Consider the following 6,038-nt stretch of genomic DNA (forward strand, 5'->3'; position numbering starts at 1 on the left):
GGCTTTTTTTGAGACATAGGAGGAAAAAATCAGACAGATGTTAAATATAATCTCATTGCCACTGTTGTGAATCGTTTCTTAATAATTATAAATCAGATTTTTTTACTTTATTAAAAAAATCCACCACATGCTAAGATTTAAGCACAGAGCAAATTTTCATGATAGAATTCTAACCCCTTGAAAATAATGGATTACAACAGAAGTGTTGGCACACCCATAATTACAGGGGCCTCTTGTTAAATGAGACCAAATCCTGCTCTATGTATGTATTCCCAGTGAAATCATTGACACTGCATATGCTGGTCAGACATACAGGATTTTAATAATGTTAATAATCATAGTATGATGTAGAGATTATTAGGATCCTGGTTTGGGGAAATAGGCACCTCCAAAGGATTTGGAGCTATTATGTGGGCACTGGCATGTATGCTTCACATTACCCCATTCCAACTTTAGAGAGAGCTTGCAGGTTTGTGCCCTTGCTTTGGCCTTGATTCAAAGCCCACTGAGGACAATGGGGGTCCTTTGATATGCTTTGGACCTGGCCCTTTGTTAGGTTATATTTGTATATGGTTATTAGAACTGGGGGTGTACAAGAGCCATCAAGGTCCGTTTTATAGCTGAGGTCCCCTCACAAGAAGGATTCACTTGGGTCTTGATCTGGTAACCCTTACTAAGGCAAGTGGTGCTTATGCATGTCATTAGTCCCCTTCCCTATTCATGAATATTATTGTCTCTGGATTGACTAATTTGGCTGGTTAGTAATTTGCATGTTATTATGGAGGCACCAGGTAGGGCTCCATAATTAAGCTTGTTTTGTGCTTAAAGCAGGGATTCAACAAATATGTCTGAGTACAGTGTATCCTTTCTATAATTGCATCACTTACTCTCTGAGTACACAATATTATTTTTAAAAGAATGTGCAAGTCCTTACAGCTTCCCATTGCACTGCTTTCAGGTATAAGAGGCATTGAGCAAGGGGCAGCGGTGGCTGTGGGGCCAAAGGAGAAATTGGGGGTGAGTTGGAAGCAGAACTGTTTATGGGCCTGCAGGGAGAGAAGGAATGTCTGTAGGGAGGGGGGTTTTGTAAAGGAGACCTGTGCTATGTAGAAGGGGGGGCTTGAGGTGCAGGGTAGGGGTAGGGAAGTACTGATGTTTCTGAATTTTAATGGCTCTCCCTGAGCTCTGGCCTCAGCGGCCCAGGCAGTTCTACCTCACTGCACAGTGGATACAGCAATGTCATAGAGACCCTTTCCATGCATTAGAAGCTTTGTCACCAGAGACACTAGGCTTCCCACTCCAGACCCCTTCCCGGACATCTCTGCATAAAAGCCTCATATTTCCCACATATGCACGCACACACACACACTGCATGTACATCTTTTGTTTCCTCCCACTCTCCTTGCCTTTAACATGAGTTTACCCCTGCTCTCCTAGAACCCAGCACACCACCCTTATTCCCCTTCAGAAAACCCTCTTTTCCAGTAATCAACTCCCACCACAACCCCTCTATCACCTACCTTATTCCTCCTTATTGCCCAATTTGCCTCCAGGTTTTCATAGGTAAGCCACATTTAAAACATTCTCTTTCAATTACAACAGTTTCACGTCATAGTTTCATGTCTTGGAAGTTTACTTGGTAAGTTTTCCTATACAACCCATGAGTCAAATGAGAAGTAAGGTCCAGAACCACCATTGAACTGCAGTTGTTTTGTGTTGCACAGACAATGCAAAGCAGCTGTAAACCCAGTTTAACTAGCCAGTAATCTTTAGCTGCTTTGTGGTTGTCGACAGTCATGCAAAGCAACCAGAGTGTACCACTGAATCTGGCCCTAATATTAAAATTCATGTGACTCACAATATCTCAGAAACCCACAGCCAAAAAAATATCTCAGTGATCCAGGACTCATGATCTCCCCACAACTTTCCTTCTCATTTGATCATTGGATCAGAAACTGGTACTGAGAAGGTGGGCCATGGAAAACTGACATCTAGGGGGATGAGAACCAGTGGAGAATTGAGGTAGTTGCGAGCTAACATTTCAGAGGAAAGAGAGGGAACTGGCAATGAATGAATGTGTATATTTAGGGGCAGAGGGAGTGGGTTATTCAGCAGCTGTGAGAGAAAGTGAAGGGTTCAGTGGTTGGGACAAAGTCAGGACCCTGTCATAGGGAGAATGAAGGATGAAAGTCTGGTGGTAAGTAGGGCTGGTTGGAAAACAAAATTTCTTTCCACAGAAAATCTGGCATCACAATATTTGCTTTCATTCTGAATTGGAACAAAGTCAGGATTTTGAGGTCTGTCATGGAACGGAAATTCCAAAATATTTCAAATTCAGAAACATCTAATTGTTTTGATAATGTCAAATCATTTTGTTTAGATAATGTCAAATTGTTCTTTCAGTAAGGTAAAAATGGTTCATTCCAGTAATGTCAAAACATTATAATGTATAAAAATATTAAATATAATATACAAGAGAAGCATATATAAATATAATGTTACAATTCATATTTTAATATATACAAGTCAAAAATAATTGAAATGATAACATTGAAATGAAATGTGTTTACCTTTTCGAAACAAAATGTTTCAACATTAGGACAATGAACCATTTAGTTATTATCACAACAGAATGAGAGTCAATGTTCTTTTTTATTTTCTCCCATTTACAATGTCATCAGATTCAATACATCCTTGTGAAACATTTCAATTTTGATAAAAATGCATTTTCCAGTGGAAAACTGTTTTATTGAAAATTTGTGACCATTTCTAGTGGTGAATATTCCGGTCTTCAGCTAGTCAGTGAAATGTTGTCCTCAGTGTTATGATACAGATTAAGTATATTCTGCATGTTAAGATGTACAAACATTGATGACAAAATTTAATTTTTAGAGTTAGGTTTAAATATATTAATTTTTTTGGTTCAGAAAATGAGTTCAAAACTGTAAGAATGATTAATCAATCTTAAGAAAAAATAACCCTCCAGTATATCATTACAAATAAATCATGGCATTGTTTTACAACAATATTTCACTTTCTTCTTTAACAAGTTAGAGGAATCTTAGCCCAGTACTTCTATAAATTTTCTTCTCAATTGTTGCATGATGATCACATATTTCAAACATTAGCTAAAGTGTTCAGGAGAAAGGGTAGGTAAATCACCTCCTTTTGCTTTTAGTACATTCTCCACACCATCTGGTGAAGGAAAATGTATTGAAGAAGCAGCTAAAAGTACAGTCAGTCATAGTAAGAAATCATTAAGTGGATAAAATCTATTTATCTAAAAAAAAGAGAGAGAGTTAAAGTATGTGTTAAAGCTAACAAAAGTCTTGTAGACGGAAGAAGTGTACCAAACAGAAAAGATCATTTGGGGGCAGATTTTGATACCCTTATTCACACTGAGTAGATATTCACTCAGACTATGTTATATATACACACACACGTATACAGACAGACATTTCTTCTGTAAAACACTCTTGTAACAGATGTAGCGCTTTACTCCACAAATAGTGCCACTGACTTCAATACCACTATTTTTGCAGGAAGTGGCTACTCAAAGTGATTATAGGTATCTAACTCTTCAGAATATAAGAATGGCCATACTGGGTCAGACCAGTGGTCCATCTAACCCAATATCCCTGTCTTCTGACAGTGCCAGATGCTTCAGAGGGAATGAACAGAACAGGGCAATTATTGAGTGATCAAGTCCTGGTCGTCCAGTCCCAGCTTCTGGCAGTCAGAGGCCATTAGTCATTGTGGGCCAGATTCTGCCACCCTTCCCATTGTTGAATAGTACCATACTCTTGGCCTGAGGGTGACCCACTTATGCTGATGGTGAGCAACTGTCCACATGAATAGTCCCATTGTCTGCAGTGGGACTAGTCATATGAGTAACCATTCCCCATTGTGCATAAGTTGTTCACAGTTTGGCTTTCTGTGAGGAATCCCATTGAAATAAATTGTCTAGAGGGGTCACTAAAATGGCTGTTAATTGAAAGCAGTGAGACTACTCACTGAGTAAGGGTTACTCAATAAGAGTAGTAATGGAGGCAGAATCTGACCCTGTTGTATTATTTGACATCTAACATATGAGGATGGTTTTTCTACATGCTGCAGCATATAGACTATCCTTCATAGTAAGAGACTCGGCTGTTGCGAAAGTGTGACAAGTTTAACTCAGGGTCTGCAATTTATCACACCTCAGGTTTAATTGTAGCTTGAATACCTATTTGTTTAATGCATCAGGGTATGCTTGCAGAAGGTAACAAATCGTTTCCATGGTTCAGAATGAGAGGAAAAGTTTAATTCAAATATAACCCTTCCAGTTGATTACAACCAGCAGGAAAATGAGGGGTCCCCTCCCCCATTTTGCTTCTTGCTCAGATTCAAACATCTAGCAGTTTTGTAATGTTTTGAACATGACAGTTTATTTCCTGCAAAGACTCTGTCACTGCAATATATTGCTGGGAATTGTTCAGTTCTAATCTTGACCTAAACTGCCGTGTAAAAATGAACTTTAATGCAGAATTTCCTGAGACGATAATTGAAACTTCTGGTATTACAATGTACAAGTAAACTGAAGGAAAGGCAATGATAAAATGGCTCAATGTTTTGCCAGTTGAGCTTTCATTGCCTTACTGCTAATGATACTCTAATAAAAATTATCTGGAAATTGTTCTGGCATGTTCCATATACTACACCTTAACAATTATTATGTGGAAATGCTAAAAATAATAATAATAAAAACAAAAAACACATTTTTAAATTTGGAAACAGTTTGACCTGTGAAAAACGCTTGGATTTTCATCACTTTAATCCTTCTTCATATGGCACAAGTGTCGTATAGCCGTTGTATCTTTACATGTGTTGAAAACAAATCAGTCTGCTTTGAAGCATAAGGCACATTTTACAGTTGTCTAAACAGGTCATTAAAAAAGCTGCTAAATGTGAGCCTGAAAATTCCCCCTTCCTCTCCCTGCCCCCAATATCCACGGCCAAAATTGAAGAAGCTCATTTTGGCAGGGTAATAAAATTAGGAAACCGCAAGTATATAAATGAATAAAAGGCTGATCTTTTCCTTAAAGACTGTGCATAGGACAACTTTCTTTTCAAATCATCCAATTTAAAATTTTTGCTATAAAAATCTCATTTCCAATTAATAATAATGCTTTCAAAGTGAGGCTTATTTACTGTACTTAAGGATTATGGATTGGATCCTTCTCACATTTAAGTCATTAGAAGCATGGCCATCGTCTCAAATAGAAAGAGGAGCACTCCCTAGATCCCTGTAGTTTTGTTTTATTAATACTACTTAGTTCAGTTTTGTTGTAATGAAAAATGCTTTCCCCCTGCATCCCTTGCTTCGAAGTGGTAGCCAGAGAGAAAAGCAAGAAGCATGGGCTGTGTGGAGAGCTGTATCCTGTTCTAATCACAGCCATGCAAGTCCTTCTTTATTCCAATTAATTTACTTTGCCTTTATGAACTTGAGAGACTGGCTGTTGCTTTCAAGGAGCTTGACATTTCACTCATCTGAAGGAGCCTGGAATGTGACAGGGGAAAGGGAGGAGAAGTAAATCAAAGCAGATAGCAATTCTCCAGATGTAAAGTATTTTTCTTTCCCCCCCCCCCCGTCCCTATTTTTTTTTCCACCAGAAATGTCAAAGTCTGCTGACGTTTTAATTCCTTTATAATATGCAGTGAGCATATAGAGCCTAATCCTGCTGCCACTGAACTCAATGAGAGTTTTGCCATTGACTTCTGCTCCCAGTGAAACCCACAGCAAATTTCTCATTAAATTCAATGAGCGCACACTCAGGTCTATATGAGCAAAGGATCAGACTCACCATTCCATTACACCAGTTTTACAATGGTATAACTCCACTGAACTCAATACAATGGGTGTAGCAGAATAATGGATCAGGCCCAAAGCAGCAGCACAGTGCTCACAGAGTTAGAGCTACAACATTTATTTACAATAAGGAGAATCATACGCTTAACACCCCACACAATGTGCTTAAAGATTTACCTCACAGCCTTGA

This window comes from Natator depressus, chromosome 1, assembly GCF_965152275.1.
Source record: "Natator depressus isolate rNatDep1 chromosome 1, rNatDep2.hap1, whole genome shotgun sequence".
In the NCBI taxonomy this organism is placed as follows: domain Eukaryota; kingdom Metazoa; phylum Chordata; order Testudines; family Cheloniidae; genus Natator; species Natator depressus.